General features: G+C 43.1%; 1 long non-coding RNA gene across 1 annotated transcript in view; it reads right to left on the bottom strand.

Moving 5' to 3' along the window:
- LOC308611045 overlaps nt 1-19,357 on the bottom strand; it is a 415,592-nt gene that overhangs the window by 152,471 nt on the left and 243,764 nt on the right. The window lies entirely within an intron of this gene.

The raw sequence follows: 19,357 nt of genomic DNA, 5'->3' as shown, positions 1-19,357 counted from the left end.
GTTCCTTTTGTCCACACCCTCCCCAGAATTTGTTGTTTGTAGATTATCTGATGATGCCGATTCTAACAGGTGTGAGGTCTTACCTCATTGTAGTTTTGATTTGCATTTCTCTAATAATTAGTGATGTTGAGCAGCTTTTCATGTGCGTCTTGGCCATCTCTGTGTCTTCTTTGAAGAAACGTCTATTTAGATCTTCTGCCCATTTTTGTATTGGGTTGTTTGTTTTATTAATATTAAGCTGCATGAGCTGTTTATATATATTGGAGATTAAACCTTTGTCCATTGATTCGTTTGTGAAAGTTTTCGCCCATTCTGAGGGTTGCATTTTTCCATTCCCGTTTTTTTAACAAAGAAAGAAAGAAAGCAAAAGAAGCAGAACACTAATGTGCGTGAAATATGCCTCTTGAAACTGTCGTTTTGAAATATGGACGTCTTTTGAATTTTTTGGTCGATATATGACCCCAGGATTTGTTTTCAGGGCAGGTGTCATTTACAGGCCTGTAATGATTTGGAATATCCACTGACCATTAGCGCTGTGATTAAAGCTGCTGTTGTGTGAAACGGCCACAAGGTGGCAGCAGTTCTCCCTTACCAAATCTGGTTACTAGGGCAGCAGAGCCTCAATGGAAGTCGCGTTCTAGATTGGAATGTAGAACGGAATGTACCAGGAGAAAGCCCCTCAAGGTTTTCTCCTAATTCTTGTTCGTGTTTTTAATTTAATTTTTTATTTTTTATTACAGCAAGTTTGAGTACAACGTTTAGCTTGTTGTAGGTGTGCAAGAGGTGGTTCTTTTACACATATACATATGTCTGTTCTTCCTGGGATCCTTTTCCCATGTTCGTTATGACACAATGTTGAGTAGTCTTCTCTTGGTACTCCGTAGGTCTTTGGTGATTATATATGTCTACTGTGTTTGTATATGTCTGTTAACCCCAATATCGTAATGAATTCAATCCTCACACCTTTCCTTTGGTGAACCATAAGTTTGTTTAATGAATCTGTGATTGCCCTTCTCCGTGGAAATATCTGCCCTGGTATCAATTTATAGGTAACACCTATAAGTGATATGATATGATATGTGTCTTTCACTTTCTGACTTACTCCAAGTCACGTGATTAACTCTAGACTCATCTACGGTGCTGCAAATGGCATTGTGTGCTTCTTTTCCTTGGCGAATATTCTGTCTTAGCGAGGTCCATTTTCTGCAATGTGATTCCCTGAGGGCTGAGGATTAGCTGACCTGGGCAGCCTGACCCTGCCGGCAAGCCCTCCCCAGGTGTGCCTGGGTTGAGGTCAATATAAACAGCACTCCAGGCAGCAATAGCCCCTGCAGCTGTGCCTGACTCCATATTCTCTGCCCCGTCAGCAGTCTCGGGGCTGTGCTGGTGGGAGGGTGTGAGGGTCCACGGCTTTGTGGGTGGCCCGGTGTGAGTGGGGCTCTGCTGGACTTTCTGCAGGAGTTGCCAGGCTGCCACCTGTAAAGAAGAGGATGTGTCACCCATAACTTCCACTGGAATATCTCTCCGGGCTGAGGTGAGGAAGGAAAAAAAGGAGTGGGGGCCGGGACAGGAGGGGTATCTCAGGCAGGGCAATGGAAAGCTTCCAGAAGAGCGCCCGTGGCCAGGACCATCCTGGCTGACCTGCAGGCACCAAGGTGGCCTGCGTGCTGTCGCTGGTGTGGCACCACGGCCCTTCCTCTAGGCTTTCATGCCCTTGTACATATTCAGGTGTTTCACCTGGGAAGGGTGGGAACAGTTCAGCAGCAGCTGGCCTGGGGCTCAGCTCACGTTTACTCACAGAGGCCTCGGCACGGTCCCCCAGCTTTGCAATAAGGACGCTCCTTGCGTGGGCGGGCGGGGCTGCTGGCTCTATGGGAGATGATTCCCCACCTCTGACCAATTTCAGAATTGTTTACCACTGGAGCAAGTGCCTTGGTAGTGTTTGCCTCTGTATAACTGTTAGGTTCAGTTTTTTTTATCTTTTTTGGTTCAAGTTAGATTTTATTCCTCTTTTATGTATTTATGGATATAAGCATGGAAATAATTCATTCTTATAAATACATCAGTGTGAATGGAAGAACATTTTTTCTGTTTCATTTTTACATTTTATTTTTAAAATTTTTGATATTTAATTTTATTTTTTTTTATACAGTAGGTTATTTTTAGTTATCTATTTTATGCATAGACATGTATACAGGTCAATCCCAATCTCCCAACACATCCCACCACCACCACCCCATGGCTTCCCCCACTTTGTGTCCATACGTTTGTTCTCTACCTCTGTGTCTCTATTTCTGCCCTGCAAACCAGTTCATCTGTAGCATTTTTCTAGGTTCCACATATAGGCATTAATATACAATATTTGTTTTTCTCTTTCTGACTTACTTCACTCTGTATGACAGTCTCTAGATCCATCAACTTCTCTACAAATGACCCAGTTTCATTCCTTTTTATGGCTGAGTAATATTCCATTTTATATATGTACCACATCTTTATCCATTCGTCTGTCTGTGACCATTTAGGTTGCTTCCATTACCTGGCTATTGTAAATAGTGCTGCAATGAACATTGTGGTGAATGTGTCTTTGTGATTTATGGTTTTCTCTGGGTATATGCCCAGAAGTGGGATTGCTGGATCCTATTGTAATTCTGTTTTTAGTTTTTTAAAGGAACCTCCATACTGTTCTCCATAGTGACTGTATCCATTTACATTCCCACCAATAGCGGAAGAGGGTTCCTTTTGTCCACACCCTCCACAGAATTTGTTGTTTGTAGATTATCTGATGATGCCGATTCTAACAGGTGTGAGGTCTTACCTAATTGTAGTTTTGATTTGCATTTCTCTAATAATTAGTGATGTTGAGCAGCTTTTCATGTGCGTCTTGGCCATCTCTGTGTCTTCTTTGAAGAAACGTCTATTTAGATCTTCTGCCCATTTTTGTATTGGGTTGTTTGTTTTATTAATATTAAGCTGCATGAGCTGTATATATATATTGGAGATTAAACCTTTGTCCATTGATTCGTTTGTGAACGTTTTCGCCCCTTCTGAGGGTTACCTTTTTCCATTCCCATATTTTTAACAAAGAAAGAAAAAAAGCAAAAGAATCAGAACACTAATGTGCGTGAAATATGCCTCTTGAAACTGTCGTTTTGAAATATGGACGTCTATTGAATTTTTTGCACGGTATATGACCCCAGGATTTGTTTTCAGGGCAGGTGTCATTTACAGGCCTGTAATGATTTGGAATATCCACTGACCATTAGCGCTGGGATTAAAGCTGCTGTTGTGTGAAACGGCCACAAGGTGGCAGCAGTTCTCCCTTACCAAATCTGGTTACTAGGGCAGCAGAGCCTCAATGGAAGTCGCGTTCTAGATTGGAATGTTGAACGGAATGTACCAGGAGAAAGCCCCTCAAGTTTTTCTCACTAATTCTTGTTCGTGTTTTTAATTTAATTTTTTATTTTTTATTACAGCAAGTTTGATTACAACGTTTAGCTTGTTGTAGGTGTGCAAGAGGTGGTTCTTTTACACATATACATATGTCTGTTCTTCCTGGGATCCTTTTCCCATGTACGTTATGACAGAATGTTAGTAGTCTTCTCTTGGTACTCCGTAGGTCTTTGGTGATTATATATGTCTACTGTGTTTGTATATGTCTGTTAACCCCAATATCGTAATGAATTCAATCCTCACACCTTTCCTTTGGTGAACCATAAGTTTGTTTAATGAATCTGTGATTGCCCTTCTCCGTGGAAATATCTGCCCTGGTATCAATTTATAGGTAACACCTATAAGTGATATGATATGATATGTGTCTTTCACTTTCTGACTTACTCCAAGTCACGTGATTACCTCTAGACTCATCTACGGTGCTGCAAATGGCATTGTGTGCTTCTTTTCCTTGGCGAATATTCTGTCTTAGCGAGGTCCATTTTCTGCAATGTGATTCCCTGAGGGCTGAGGATTAGCTGACCTGGGCAGCCTGACCCTGCCGGCAAGCCCTCCCCAGGTGTGCCTGGGTTGAGGTCAATATAAACAGCACTCCAGGCAGCAATAGCCCCTGCAGCTGTGCCTGACTCCATATTCTCTGCCCCGTCAGCAGTCTCGGGGCTGTGCTGGTGGGAGGGTGTGAGGGTCCACGGCTTTGTGGGTGGCCCGGTGTGAGTGGGGCTCTGCTGGACTTTCTGCAGGAGTTGCCAGGCTGCCACCTGTAAAGAAGAGGATGTGTCACCCATAACTTCCACTGGAATATCTCTCCGGGCTGAGGTGAGGAAGGAAAAAAAGGAGTGGGGGCCGGGACAGGAGGGGTATCTCAGGCAGGGCAATGGAAAGCTTCCAGAAGAGCGCCCGTGGCCAGGACCATCCTGGCTGACCTGCAGGCACCAAGGTGGCCTGCGTGCTGTCGCTGGTGTGGCACCACGGCCCTTCCTCTAGGCTTTCATGCCCTTGTACATATTCAGGTGTTTCACCTGGGAAGGGTGGGAACAGTTCAGCAGCAGCTGGCCTGGGGCTCAGCTCACGTTTACTCACAGAGGCCTCGGCACGGTCCCCCAGCTTTGCAATAAGGACGCTCCTTGCGTGGGTGGGCGGGGCTGCTGGCTCTATGGGAGATGATTCCCCACCTCTGACCAATTTCAGAATTGTCTACCACTGGAGCAAGTGCCTTGGTAGTGTTTGCCTCTGTATAACTGTTAGGTTCAGTTTTTTTTATCTTTTTTGGTTCAAGTTAGATTTTATTCCTCTTTTATGTATTTATGGATATAAGCATGGAAATAATTCATTCTTATAAATACATCAGTGTGAATGGAAGAACATTTTTTCTGTTTTATTTTTACATTTTATTTTTAAAATTTTTGAAATTTAATTTTATTTATTTTTTTTATACAGTAGGTTATTATTAGTTATCTATTTTATGCATAGACATGTATACAGGTCAATCCCAATCTCCCAACACATCCCACCACCACCACCCCATGGCTTCCCCCACTTTGTGTCCATACGTTTGTTCTCTACCTCTGTGTCTCTATTTCTGCCCTGCAAACCAGTTCATCTGTAGCATTTTTCTAGGTTCCACATATAGGCATTAATATACAATATTTGTTTTTCTCTTTCTGACTTACTTCACTCTGTATGACAGTCTCTAGATCCATCAACTTCTCTACAAATGACCCAGTTTCATTCCTTTTTATGGCTGAGTAATATTCCATTTTATATATGTACCACATCTTTATCCATTCGTCTGTCTGTGGGCATTTAGGTTGCTTCCATTACCTGGCTATTGTAAATAGTGCTGCAATGAACATTGTGGTGAATGTGTCTTTGTGATTTATGGTTTTCTCTGGGTATATGCCCAGAAGTGGGATTGCTGGATCCTATTGTAATTCTGTTTTTAGTTTTTTAAAGGAACCTCCATACTGTTCTCCATAGTGACTGTATCCATTTACATTCCCACCAATAGCGGAAGAGGGTTCCTTTTGTCCACACCCTCCCCAGAATTTGTTGTTTGTAGATTATCTGATGATGCCGATTCTAACAGGTGTGAGGTCTTACCTCATTGTAGTTTTGATTTGCATTTCTCTAATAATTAGTGATGTTGAGCAGCTTTTCATGTGCGTCTTGGCCATCTCTGTGTCTTCTTTGAAGAAACGTCTATTTAGATCTTCTGCCCATTTTTGTATTGGCTTGTTTGTTTTATTAATATTAAGCTGCATGAGCTGTATATATATATTGGAGATTAAACCTTTGTCCATTGATTCGTTTGTGAAAGTTTTCGCCCCTTCTGAGGGTTGCCTTTTTCCATTCCCGTTTTTTTAACAAAGAAAGAAAGAAAGCAAAAGAAGCAGAACACTAATGTGCGTGAAATATGCCTCTTGAAACTGTCGTTTTGAAATATGGACGTCTTTTGAATTTTTTGGTCGATATATGACCCCAGGATTTGTTTTCAGGGCAGGTGTCATTTACAGGCCTGTAATGATTTGGAATATCCACTGACCATTAGCGCTGGGATTAAAGCTGCTGTTGTGTGAAACGGCCACAAGGTGGCAGCAGTTCTCCCTTACCAAATCTGGTTAGTAGGGCAGCAGAGCCTCAATGGAAGTCGCGTTCTAGATTGGAATGTAGAACGGAATGTACCAGGAGAAAGCCCCTCAAGTTTGTCTCACTATTTCTTGTTCGTGTTTTTAATTTAATTTTTTATTTTTTATTACAGCAAGTTTGAGTACAACGTTTAGCTTGTTGTAGGTGTGCAAGAGGTGGTTCTTTTACACATATACATATGTCTGTTCTTCCTGGCATCCTTTTCCCATGTTCGTTATGACAGAATGTTGAGTAGTCTTCTCTTGGTACTCCGTAGGTCTTTGGTGATTATATATGTCTACTGTGTTTGTATATGTCTGTTAACCCCAATATCGTAATGAATTCAATCCTCACACCTTTCCTTTGGTGAACCATAAGTTTGTTTAATGAATCTGTGATTGCCCTTCTCCGTGGAAATATCTGCCCTGGTATCAATTTTTAGGTAACACCTATAAGTGATATGATATGATATGTGTCTTTCACTTTCTGACTTACTCCAAGTCACGTGATTACCTCTAGACTCATCTACGGTGCTGCAAATGGCATTGTGTGCTTCTTTTCCTTGGCGAATATTCTGTCTTAGCGAGGTCCATTTTCTGCAATGTGATTCCCTGAGGGCTGAGGATTAGCTGACCTGGGCAGCCTGACCCTGCCGGCAAGCCCTCCCCAGGTGTGCCTGGGTTGAGGTCAATATAAACAGCACTCCAGGCAGCAATAGCCCCTGCATCTGTGTCTGACTCCATATTCTCTGCCCCGTCAGCAGTCTCGGGGCTGTGCTGGTGGGAGGGTGTGAGGGTCCACGGCTTTGTGGGTGGCCCGGTGTGAGTGGGGCTCTGCTGGATTTTCTGCAGGAGTTGCCAGGCTGCCACCTGTAAAGAAGAGGATGTGTCACCCATAACTTCCACTGGAATATCTCTCCGGGCTGAGGTGAGGAAGGAAAAAAAGGAGTGGGGGCCGGGACAGGAGGGGTATCTCAGGCAGGGCAATGGAAAGCTTCCAGAAGAGCGCCCGTGGCCAGGACCATCCTGGCTGACCTGCAGGCACCAAGGTGGCCTGCGTGCTGTCGCTGGTGTGGCACCACGGCCCTTCCTCTAGGCTTTCATGCCCTTGTACATATTCAGGTGTTTCACCTGGGAAGGGTGGGAACAGTTCAGCAGCAGCTGGCCTGGGGCTCAGCTCACGTTTACTCACAGAGGCCTCGGCACGGTCCCCCAGCTTTGCAATAAGGACGCTCCTTGCGTGGGCGGGCGGGGCTGCTGGCTCTATGGGAGATGATTCCCCACCTCTGACCAATTTCAGAATTGTTTACCACTGGAGCAAGTGCCTTGGTAGTGTTTTCCTCTGTATAACTGTTAGGTTCAGTTTTTTTTTTTCTTTTGTGGTTCAAGTTAGATTTTATTCCTCTTTTATGTATTTATAGATATAAGCATGGAAATAATTCATTCTTATAAATACATCAGTGTGAATGGAAGAACTTTTTTTCTGTTTTATTTTTACATTTTATTTTTAAAAATTTTGAAATTTAATTTTATTTATTTTTTTATACACTAGGTTATTAGTAGTTATCTATTTTATGCATATACATGTATACAGGTCAATCCCAATCTCCCAACTCATCCCACCACCACCACCCCATGGCTTCCCCCACTTTGTGTCCATACGTTTGTTCTCTACCTCTGTGTCTCTATTTCTGCCCTGCAAACCAGTTCATCTGTAGCATTTTTCTAGGTTCCACATATAGGCATTAATATACAATATTTGTTTTTCTCTTTCTGACTTACTTCACTCTGTATGACAGTCTCTAGATCCATCAACTTCTCTACAAATGACCCACTTTCATTCCTTTTTATGGCTGAGTAATATTCCATTTTATATATGTACCACATCTTTATCCATTCGTCTGTCTGTGGGCATTTAGGTTGCTTCCATTACCTGGCTATTGTAAATACTGCTGCAATGAACATTGTGGTGAATGTGTCTTTGTGATTTATGGTTTTCTCTGGGTATATGCCCAGAAGTGGGATTGCTGTATCCTATTGTAATTCTGTTTTTAGTTTTTTCAAGGAACCTCCATACTGTTCTCCATAGTGACTGTATCCATTTACATTCCCACCAATAGCGGAAGAGGCTTCCTTTTGTCCACACCCTCCCCAGAATTTGTTGTTTGTAGATTATCTGATGATGCCGATTCTAACAGGTGTGAGGTCTTACCTCATTGTAGTTTTGATTTGCATTTCTCTAATAATTAGTGATGTTGAGCAGCTTTTCATGTGCGTCTTGGCCATCTCTGTGTCTTCTTTGAAGAAACGTCTATTTAGATCTTCTGCCCATTTTTGTATTGGGTTGTTTGTTGTATTAATATTAAGCTGGGGCCTCCCTGGTGGCACAGTGTTTGAGAGTCCGCCTGCCGATTCAGGGGATACGGGTTCGTGCCCCGGTCTGGGAGGATCCCATATGCCGCGGAGCGGCTGGGCCCATGAGCCATGGCCTCTGGGCCTGCGCGTCCGGAGCCTGTGCTCCGCAACGGGACAGGCCACAAAAGTAAGAGGCCCGCATACCGCAAAAAGAAAAAAAAAATATTAAGCTGCATGGGCTGTATATATATATTGGAGATTAAACCTTTGTCCATTGATTCGTTTGTGAACGTTTTCGCCCCTTCTGAGGGTTACCTTTTTCCATTCCCGTTTTTTTAACAAAGAAAGAAAGAAAGCAAAAGAATCAGAACACTAATGTGCGTGAAATATTCCTCTTGAAACTCTCGTTTTGAAATATGGACGTCTTTTGAATTTTTTGGTCGATATATGACCCCAGGATTTGTTTTCAGGGCAGGTGTCATTTACAGGCCTGTAATGATTTGGAATATCCACTGACCATTAGCGCTGGGATTAAAGCTGCTGTTGTGTGAAACGGCCACAAGGTGGCAGCAGTTCTCCCTTACCAAATCTGGTTACTAGGGCAGCAGAGCCTCAATGGAAGTCGCGTTCTAGATTGGAATGTAGAACGGAATGTACCAGGAGAAAGCCCCTCAAGTTTTTCTCACTAATTCTTGTTCGTGTTTTTAATTTAATTTTTTATTTTTTATTACAGCCAGTTTGAGTACAACGTTTAGCTTGTTGTAGGTGTGCAAGAGGAGGTTCTTTTACACATATACATATGTCTGTTCTTTCTGGGATCCTTTTCCCATGTACGTTATGACAGAATGTTGAGTTGTCTTCTCTTGGTACTCCGTAGGTTTTTGGTGATTATATATGTCTACTGTGTTTGTATATGTCTGTTAACCCCAATATCGTAATTAATTCAATCCTCACACCTTTCCTTCGGTGAACCATAAGTTTGTTTAATGAATCTGTGATTGCCCTTCTCCGTGGAAATATCTGCCCTGGTATCAATTTATAGGGAACACATATAAGTGATATGATATGATATGTGTCTTTCACTTTCTGACTTACTCCAAGTCACGTGATTACCTCTAGACTCATCTACGGTGCTGCAAATGGCATTGTGTGCTTCTTTTCCTTGGCGAATATTCTGTCTTAGCGAGGTCCATTTTCTGCAATGTGATTCCCTGAGGGCTGAGGATTAGCTGACCTGGGCAGCCTGACCCTGCCGGCAAGCCCTCCCCAGGTGTGCCTGGGTTGAGGTCAATATAAACAGCTCTCCAGGCAGCAATAGCCCCTGCAGCTGTGCCTGACTCATTAGTCTCTGCCCCGTCAGCAGTCTCAGGGCTGTGCTGGTGGGAGGGTGTGAGGGTCCACGGCTTTGTGGGTGGCCCGGTGTGAGGGGGTTTCTGATGGACTTTCTGCAGGAGTTGCCAGGCTGCCACCTGTAAAGAAGAGGATGTGTCACCCATAACTTCCACTGGAATATCTCTCCGGGCTGAGGTGAGGAAGGAAAAAAAGGAGTGGGGGCCGGGACAGGAGGGGTATCTCAGGCAGGGCAATGGAAAGCTTCCAGAAGAGCGCCCGTGGCCAGGACCATCCTGGCTGACCTGCAGGCACCAAGTTGGCCTGCGTGCTTTCGCTGGTGTGGCTCCACGGCCCTTCCTCTAGGCCTTCAAGCCCTTGTACATATTCAGGTGTTTCACCTGGGAAGGGTGAGAACAGTTCAGCAGCAGCTGGCCTGGGGCTCAGCTCACGTTTACTCACAGAGGCCTCGGCACGGTCCCCCAGCTTTGCAATAAGGACGCTCCTTGCGTGGGCGGGCGGGGCTGCTGGCTCTATGGGAGATGATTCCCCACCTCTGACCAATTTCAGAATTGTTTACCACTGGAGCAAGTGCCTTGGTAGTGTTTTCCTCTGTATAACTGTTAGGTTCAGTTTTTTTTTTTCTTTTGTGGTTCAAGTTAGATTTTATTCCTCTTTTATGTATTTATAGATATAAGCATGGAAATAATTCATTCTTATAAATACATCAGTGTGAATGGAAGAACTTTTTTTCTGTTTTATTTTTACATTTTATTTTTAAAAATTTTGAAATTTAATTTTATTTATTTTTTTATACACTAGGTTATTAGTAGTTATCTATTTTATGCATATACATGTATACAGGTCAATCCCAATCTCCCAACTCATCCCACCACCACCACCCCATGGCTTCCCCCACTTTGTGTCCATACGTTTGTTCTCTACCTCTGTGTCTCTATTTCTGCCCTGCAAACCAGTTCATCTGTAGCATTTTTCTAGGTTCCACATATAGGCATTAATATACAATATTTGTTTTTCTCTTTCTGACTTACTTCACTCTGTATGACAGTCTCTAGATGCATCAACTTCTCTACAAATGACCCACTTTCATTCCTTTTTATGGCTGAGTAATATTCCATTTTATATATGTACCACATCTTTATCCATTCGTCTGTCTGTGGGCATTTAGGTTGCTTCCATTACCTGGCTATTGTAAATACTGCTGCAATGAACATTGTGGTGAATGTGTCTTTGTGATTTATGGTTTTCTCTGGGTATATGCCCAGAAGTGGGATTGCTGTATCCTATTGTAATTCTGTTTTTAGTTTTTTCAAGGAACCTCCATACTGTTCTCCATAGTGACTGTATCCATTTACATTCCCACCAATAGCGGAAGAGGCTTCCTTTTGTCCACACCCTCCCCAGAATTTGTTGTTTGTAGATTATCTGATGATGCCGATTCTAACAGGTGTGAGGTCTTACCTCATTGTAGTTTTGATTTGCATTTCTCTAATAATTAGTGATGTTGAGCAGCTTTTCATGTGCGTCTTGGCCATCTCTGTGTCTTCTTTGAAGAAACGTCTATTTAGATCTTCTGCCCATTTTTGTATTGGGTTGTTTGTTGTATTAATATTAAGCTGGGGCCTCCCTGGTGGCACAGTGTTTGAGAGTCCGCCTGCCGATTCAGGGGATACGGGTTCGTGCCCCGGTCTGGGAGGATCCCATATGCCGCGGAGCGGCTGGGCCCGTGAGCCATGGCCTCTGGGCCTGCGCGTCCGGAGCCTGTGCTCCGCAACGGGACAGGCCACAACAGTAAGAGGCCCGCATACCGCAAAAAGAAAAAAAAAATATTAAGCTGCATGGGCTGTATATATATATTGGAGATTAAACCTTTGTCCATTGATTCGTTTGTGAACGTTTTCGCCCCTTCTGAGGGTTACCTTTTTCCATTCCCGTTTTTTTAACAAAGAAAGAAAGAAAGCAAAAGAATCAGAACACTAATGTGCGTGAAATATTCCTCTTGAAACTCTCGTTTTGAAATATGGACGTCTTTTGAATTTTTTGGTCGATATATGACCCCAGGATTTGTTTTCAGGGCAGGTGTCATTTACAGGCCTGTAATGATTTGGAATATCCACTGACCATTAGCGCTGGGATTAAAGCTGCTGTTGTGTGAAACGGCCACAAGGTGGCAGCAGTTCTCCCTTACCAAATCTGGTTACTAGGGCAGCAGAGCCTCAATGGAAGTCGCGTTCTAGATTGGAATGTAGAACGGAATGTACCAGGAGAAAGCCCCTCAAGTTTTTCTCACTAATTCTTGTTCGTGTTTTTAATTTAATTTTTTATTTTTTATTACAGCCAGTTTGAGTACAACGTTTAGCTTGTTGTAGGTGTGCAAGAGGAGGTTCTTTTACACATATACATATGTCTGTTCTTTCTGGGATCCTTTTCCCATGTACGTTATGACAGAATGTTGAGTTGTCTTCTCTTGGTACTCCGTAGGTTTTTGGTGATTATATATGTCTACTGTGTTTGTATATGTCTGTTAACCCCAATATCGTAATTAATTCAATCCTCACACCTTTCCTTCGGTGAACCATAAGTTTGTTTAATGAATCTGTGATTGCCCTTCTCCGTGGAAATATCTGCCCTGGTATCAATTTATAGGTAACACATATAAGTGATATGATATGATATGTGTCTTTCACTTTCTGACTTACTCCAAGTCACGTGATTACCTCTAGACTCATCTACGGTGCTGCAAATGGCATTGTGTGCTTCTTTTCCTTGGCGAATATTCTGTCTTAGCGAGGTCCATTTTCTGCAATGTGATTCCCTGAGGGCTGAGGATTAGCTGACCTGGGCAGCCTGACCCTGCCGGCAAGCCCTCCCCAGGTGTGCCTGGGTTGAGGTCAACATAAACAGCTCTCCAGGCAGCAATAGCCCCTGCAGCTGTGCCTGACTCATTATTCTCTGCCCCGTCAGCAGTCTCAGGGCTGTGCTGGTGGGAGGGTGTGAGGGTCCACGGCTTTGTGGGTGGCCCGGTGTGAGTGGGGCTCTGATGGACTTTCTGCAGGAGTTGCCAGGCTGCCACCTGTAAAGAAGAGGATGTGTCACCCATAACTTCCACTGGAATATCTCTCCGGGCTGAGGTGAGGAAGGAAAAAAAGGAGTGGGGGCCGGGACAGGAGGGGTATCTCAGGCAGGGCAATGGAAAGCTTCCAGAAGAGCGCCCGTGGCCAGGACCATCCTGGCTGACCTGCAGGCACCAAGTTGGCCTGCGTGCTTTCGCTGGTGTGGCTCCACGGCCCTTCCTCTAGGCTTTCAAGCCCTTGTACATATTCAGGTGTTTCACCTGGGAAGGGTGAGAACAGTTCAGCAGCAGCTGGCCTGGGGCTCAGCTCACGTTTACTCACAGAGGCCTCGGCACGGACCCCGAGCTTTGCAATAAGGACGCTCCTTGCGTGGGCAGGTGGGGCTGCTGGCTGTATGGGAAATGATTCCCCACCTCTGACCAATTTCAGAATTGTTTACCACTGGAGGAAGTGCCTTGGTAGTGTTTTCCTCTGTATAAGTGTTAGGTTCAGTTTTTTTTTTCTTTTTTGGTTCAAGTTAGATTTTATTCCTCTTTTTTGTATTTATATATATAAGCTTGGAAATATTTCATTTTTATAAATACATCAGTGTGAATGGAAGAACTTTTTTTCTGTTTTATTTTTACATTTTATTTTTAAAATTTTTGAAATTTAATTTTATTTATTTTTTTTTATACAGTAGGTTATTCTTAGTTATCTATTTTATGCATAGACATGTAAAGAGGTCAATCCCAATCTCCCAACTCAACCCACCACCACCACCCCATGGCTTCCCCCACTTTGTGTCCATACGTTTGTTCTCTACCTCTGTGTCTCTATTTCTGCCCTGCAAACCAGTTCATCTGTAGCATTTTTCTAGGTTCCACATATAGGCATTAATATACAATATTTGTTTTTCTCTTTCTGACTTACTTCACTCTGTATGACAGTCTCTAGATCCATCAACTTCTCTACAAATGACCCAGTTTCATTCCTTTTTATGGCTGAGTAATATTCCATTTTATATATGTACCACATCTTTATCCATTCGTCTGTCTGTGGGCATTTAGGTTGCTTCCATTACCGGCTATTGTAAATAGTGCTGCAATGAACATTGTGGTGAATGTGTCTTTGTGATTTATGGTTTTCTCTGGGTATATGCCCAGAAGTGGGATTGCTGGATCCTATGGTAATTCTCTTTTTAGTTATTTAAAGGAACCTCCATACTGTTCTCCATAGTGACTGTATCAATTTACATTCCCACCAATAGCGGAAGAGGGTTCCTTTTGTCCACACCCTCCCCAGAATTTGTTGTTTGTAGATTATCTGATGATGCCGATTCTAACAGGTGTGAGGTCTTACCTCATTGTAGTTTTGATTTGCATTTCTCTAATAATTAGTGATGTTGAGCAGCTTTTCATGTGCGTCTTGGCCATCTCTGTGTCTTCTTTGAAGAAACGTCTATTTAGATCTTCTGCCCATTTTTGTATTGGGTTGTTTGTTATATTAATATTAAGCTGCATGAGCTGTTTATATATATTGGAGATTAAACCTTTGTCCATTGATTCGTTTGAGAAAGTTTTCGCCCATTCTGAGGGTTGCCTTTTTCCATTCCCGTTTTTTTAACAAAGAAAGAAAGAAATCAAAAGAAGCAGAACACTAATGTGCGTGAAATATGCCTCTTGAAACTGTCGTTTTGAAATATGGACGTCTTTTGAATTTTTTGGTCGATATATGACCCCAGGATTCGTTTTCAGGGCAGGTGTCATTTACAGGCCTGTAATGATTTGGAATATCCACTGACCATTAGCGCTGGGATTAAAGCTGCTGTTGTGTGAAACGGCCACAAGGTGGCAGCAGTTCTCCCTTACCAAATCTGGTTACTAGGGCAGCAGAGCCTCAATGGAAGTCGCGTTCTATATTGGAATGTAGAACGGAATGTACCAGGAGAAAGCCCCTCAAGTTTTTCTCACTAATTCTTGTTCGTGTTTTTAATTTAATTTTTTATTTTTTATTACAGCAAGTTTGAGTACAACGTTTAGCTTGTTGTAGGTGTGCAAGAGGTGGTTCTTTTACACATATACATATGTCTGTTCTTCCTGGGATCCTTTTCCCATGTTCGTTATGACAGAATGTTGAGTAGTCTTCTCTTGGTACTCCGTAGGTCTTTGGTGATTATATACGTCTACTGTGTTTGTATATGTCTGTTAACCCCAATATCGTAATGAATTCAATCCTCACACCTTTCCTTTGGTGAACCATAAGTTTGTTTAATGAATCTGTGATTGCCCTTCTCCGTGGAAATATCTGCCCTGGTATCAATTTATAGGTAACACCTATAGGTGATATGATATGATATGTGTCTTTCACTTTCTGACCTACTCCTAGTCACGTGATTACCTCTAGACTCATCCACGGTGCTGCAAATGGCATTGTGTGCTTTTTTTCCTTGGCGAATATTCTCTCTTAGCGAGGTCCATTTTCTGCAATGTGATTCCCTGAAGGCTGAGGATTAGCTGACCTGGGCAGCCTGACCCTGCCGGCAAGCCCTCCCCAGGTGTGCCTGGGTTGAAGCCAATATAAACAGCACTCCAGGCAGCAATAGCCCCTGCAGCTGTGCCTGACTCCATATTTTCTGCCCCGTCAGCAGTCTCGGGGCTGTGCTGGTGGGAGGGTGTGAGGGTCCACGGCTTTGTGGGTGGCCCGGTGTGAGTGGGGCTCTGCTGGACTTTCTGCAGGATTTGCCAGGCTGCCACCTCTAAAGAAGAGGATGTGTCACCCATAACTTCCACTGGAGTATCTCTCCGGGCTGAGGTGAGTAAGGAAAAAAAAGGAGTGGGGGCCGGGACAGGAGGGGTATCTCAGGCAGGGCAATGGAAAGCTTCCAGAAGAGCGCCCGTGGCCAGGACCATCCTGGCTGACCTGCAGGCACCAAGGTGGCCTGTGTGCTGTCGCTGGTGTGGCTCCACGGCCCTTCCTCTAGGCTTTCAAGCCCTTGTACATATTCAGGTGTTTCACCTGGGAAGGGTGGGAACAGTTCAGCAGCAGCTGGCCTGGGGCTCAGCTCACGTTTACTCACAGAGGCCTCGGCACGGTCCCCCAGCTTTGCAATAAGGAAGCTCCTTGCGTGGGCAGGTGGGGCTGCTGGCTGTATGGGAGGTGATTCCCCACCTCTGACCAATTTCAGAATTGTTTACCACTGGAGCAAGTGCCTTGGTAGTTTTTTCCTCTGTATAAGTGTTAGGTTCAGTTTTTTTTTTCTTTTTTGGTTCAAGTTAGATTTTATTCCTCTTTTATGTATTTATATATATAAGCATGGAAATAATTCATTCTTATAAATACATCAGTGTGAATGGAAGAACTTTTTTCTGTTTTATTTTTACATTTTATTATTAAAATTTTTGAAATTTAATTTTATTTATTTTTTTTTATACAGTAGGTTATTCTTAGTTATCTATTTTATGCATAGACATGTATACAGGTCAATCCCAATCTCCCAACTCATCCCACCACCACCACCCCATGGCTTCCCACACTTTGTGTTGATACGTTTGTTCTCTACCTCTGTGTCTCTATTTCTGCCCTGCAAACCAGTTCATCTGTAGCATTTTTCTAGGTTCCCCATATAGGCATTAATATACAATATTTGTTTTTCTCTTTCTGACTTACTTCACTCTGTATGACAGTCTCTAGATCCATCAACTTCTCTACAAATGACCCAGTTTCATTCCTTTTTATGGCTGAGTAATATTCCATTTTATATATGTACCACATCTTTATCCATTCGTCTGTCTGTGGGCATTTAGGTTGCTTCCATTATCGGCTATTGTAAATAGTGCTGCAATGAACATTGTGGTGAATGTGTCTTTGTGATTTATGGTTTTCTCTGGGTATATGCCCAGAAGTGGGATTGCTGGATCCTATGGTAATTCTCTTTTTAGTTTTTTAAAGGAACCTCCATACTGTTCTCCATAGTGACTGTATCAATTTACATTCCCACCAATAGCGGAAGAGGGTTCCTTTTGTCCACAGCCTCCCCAGAATTTGTTGTTTGTAGATTATCTGATGATGCCGATTCTAACAGGTGTGAGGTCTTACCTCATTGTAGTTTTGATTTGCATTTCTCGAATAATTAGTGATGTTGAGCAGCTTTTCATGTGCGTCTTGGCCATCTCTGTGTCTTCTTTGAAGAAACGTCTATTTAGATCTTCTGCCCATTTTTGTATTGGGTTGTTTGTTTTATTAATATTAAGCTGCATGAGCTGTTTATATATATTGGAGATTAAACCTTTGTCCATTGATTCGTTTGAGAAAGTTTTCGCCCATTCTGAGGGTTGCCTTTTTCCATTCCCGTTTTTTTAACAAAGAAAGAAAGAAATCAAAAGAAGCAGAACACTAATGTGCGTGAAATATGCCTCTAGAAACTGTCGTTTTGAAATATGGACGTCTTTTGAATTTTTTGCTCGATATATGACCCCAGGATTTGTTTTCAGGGCAGGTGTCATTTACAGGCCTGTAATGATTTGGAATATCCACTGACCATTAGCGCTGGGATTAAAGCTGCTGTTGTGTGAAACGGCCACAAGGTGGCAGCAGTTCTCCCTTACCAAATCTGGTTACTAGGGCAGCAGAGCATCAATGGAAGTCGCGTTCTAGATTGGAATGTAGAACGGAATGTACCAGGAGAAAGCCCCTCAAGTTTTTCTCACTAATTCTTGTTCGTGTTTTTAATTTAATTTTTTATTTTTTATTACAGCAAGTTTGAGTACAACGTTTAGCTTGTTGTAGGTGTGCAAGAGGTGGTTCTTTTACACATATACATATGTCTGTTCTTCCTGGGATCCTTTTCCCATGTTCGTTATGACAGAATGTTGAGTAGTCTTCTCTTGGTACTCCGTAGGTCTTTGGTGATTATATACGTCTACTGTGTTTGTATATGTCTGTTAACCCCAATATCGTAATGAATTCAATCCTCACACCTTTCCTTTGGTGAACCATAAGTTTGTTTAATGAATCTGTGATTGCCCTTCTCCGTGGAAATATCTGCCCTGGTATCAATTTATAGGTAACACCTATAAGTGATATGATATGATATATGTCTTTCACTTTCTGACTTACTACAAGTCACGTGATTACCTCTAGACTCATCTACGGTGCTGCAAATGGCATTGTGTGCTTCTTTTCCTTGGCGAATATTCTGTCTTAGCGAGGTCCATTTTCTGCAATGTGATTCCCTGAGGGCTGAGGATTAGCTGACCTGGGCAGCCTGACCCTGCCGGCAAGCCCTCCCCAGGGGTGCCTGGGTTGAGGTCAATATAAACAGCACTCCAGGCAGCAAGAGCCCTTGCAGCTGTGCCTGACTCATTATTCTCTGCCCCGTCAACAGTCTCAGGGCTGTGCTGGTGGGAGGGTGTGAGGGTCCACGGCTTTGTGGGTGGCCCGGTGTGAGTGGGGCTCTGCTGGACTTTCTGCAGGAGTTGCCAGGCTGCCACCTGTAAAGAAGAGGATGTGTCACCCATAACTTCCACTGGAATATCTCTCCGGGCTGAGGTGAGGAAGGAAAAAAAGGAGTGGGGGCCGGGACAGGAGGGGTATCTCAGGCAGGGCAATGGAAAGCTTCCAGAAGAGCGCCCGTGGCCAGGACCATCCTGGCTGACCTGCAGGCACCAAGGTGGCCTGCGTGCTGTCGCTGGTGTGGCTCCACGGCCCTTCCTCTAGGCTTTCAAGCCCTTGTACATATTCAGGTGTTTCACCTGGGAAGGGTGGGAACAGTTCAGCAGCAGCTGGCCTGGGGCTCAGCTCACGTTTACTCACAGAGGCCTCAGCACGGTCCCCCAGCTTTGCAATAAGGACGCTCCTTGCGTGGGCGGGCGGGGCTGCTGGCTGTATGGGAGATGATTCCCCACCTCTGACCAATTTCAGAATTGTTTACCACTGGAGCAAGTGCCTTGGTAGTGTTTTCCTCTGTATAACTGTTAGGTTCAGTTTTTTTTTTCTTTTTTTGTTCAAGTTAGATTTTATTCCTCTTTTATGTATTTATGGATATAAGCATGGAAATAATTCATTATTATAAATACATCAGTGTGAATGGAAGAACTTTTTTTCTGTTTTATTTTTACATTTTATTTTTAAAATATTTGAAATTTAATTTTATTTATTTTTTTATACAGTAGGTTATTATTAGTTATCTATTTTATGCATAGACATGTATACAGGTCAATCCCAATCTCCCAACTCATCCCACCACCACCACCCCATGGCTTCCCCCACTTTGTGTCCATACGTTTGTTCTCTACCTCTGTGTCTCTATTTCTGCCCTGCAAACCAGTTCATCTGTAGCATTTTTCTAGGTTCCTTATATAGGCATTAATATACAATATTTGTTTTTCTCTTTCTGACTTACTTCACTCTGTATGACAGTCTCTAGATCCATCAACTTCTCTACAAATGACTCAGTTTCATTCCTTTTTATGGCTGAGTAATATTCCATTTTATATATGTACCACATCTTTATCCATTCGTCTG

The sequence above is a fragment of the Mesoplodon bidens genome (assembly GCF_964165515.1).
Source record: "Mesoplodon bidens genome assembly, contig: HAP1_SCAFFOLD_136, whole genome shotgun sequence".
NCBI classification, from domain to species: Eukaryota; Metazoa; Chordata; class Mammalia; order Artiodactyla; family Ziphiidae; genus Mesoplodon; species Mesoplodon bidens.
Note: the sequence above shows the minus strand (reverse complement) of the source record. Positions and strands in the feature narration are given on the sequence as shown.